General features: G+C 62.7%; 1 non-coding gene across 1 annotated transcript; it reads left to right on the top strand.

The window, feature by feature from the left end:
• The first annotated feature begins 636 nt into the window (after positions 1-636).
• On the top strand, positions 637-755 carry LOC131868106 (5S ribosomal RNA). Its single transcript, XR_009366599.1, has one exon. It is a non-coding gene; the product is annotated as a 5S ribosomal RNA (ribosomal RNA).
• Positions 756-994: the final 239 nt, after the last annotated feature.

Below are 994 nucleotides of genomic sequence, written 5' to 3'. Positions count from 1 at the left end.
CCTCGGGTCCCATTTTTTTTTGTCTCGCATCCCACTTTTGGCCTGTGGCCTTTTCGGGGTCGATTCTCGTTTTGGGCATCAGAGCATGTTTCTTCTCCTAAAACCCAATATTTGTTTATTAAGTCTCGGAACACATTTTTGTTCTCGTGGACCCATCATGGGTCTTGGAACGCATTTGTGGTCCTTGGGTCCCATTTTGCATCCCGAAACTTGTGTTTTGGTGCTTGATCCCTATTTTGGGTGCCCACCTTGCACCAAGTGCGCACCCGGGGCAAACCGAGCGCCTTGGTGCACCGGGGCAAGATCGAGCGTGCACCCGAGGCGCCCCGAACATGCACCAAGGTGCACTCGGCCCACATGTGAGCGCAGGTCGTTGCGCCCGAGGTGGTGTGTGGGCACCGCGTTGCAGACGGGACACTGCACGCACACGACGCCCCGTCCAGGTGCACGCACGTAGGCCGGGCCGGGTGCACACCCGACGCCCTAGCAAGGTGCGCGCACCCGGGCAGGGCTCACACTTGGCGAACGGGGCGCACTTCGCGAGGGAGGGTGTGCACCTCGACGGGGGTGGGTGGCCGGGGTGGATTCGCACGTGGGTCGCGGTTTGCTAAGTACACACTGCGACAAGCTCATAACGGGTGCGATCATACCAGCGTTAGTGCACCGGATCCCATCAGAACTCCGCAGTTAAGCGCGCTTGGGCCGGAGTAGTACTGGGATGGGTGACCTCCCGGGAAGTCCCGGTGTTGCACCCTTTCTTAGTTTTTCGCCGGGCGTCGCAATGCTATTTGAATAAACCTTTTGCCCGTTTGCGTTCTCGTCGGGGCCGGGCCGGGCCGGGGTGCGCTGCCCGCACTACCGCGCGCGCGGGGGCGACACCGAGCGCGCACCCGAGGCGCCCCGAGCACACAGGCCACGGTGCAACCCGGGCGTTGTGCGCGCACCCCGGTGCGCCCGAGGTGCTGCGCGCGCACCCCGGTGAAATCGGTGTGCA

The sequence above is a fragment of the Cryptomeria japonica genome, unplaced genomic scaffold (assembly GCF_030272615.1).
Source record: "Cryptomeria japonica unplaced genomic scaffold, Sugi_1.0 HiC_scaffold_195, whole genome shotgun sequence".
Classification (NCBI taxonomy): Eukaryota; Viridiplantae; Streptophyta; class Pinopsida; order Cupressales; family Cupressaceae; genus Cryptomeria; species Cryptomeria japonica.
This window is presented reverse-complemented; position numbering and strand designations above follow the sequence as displayed.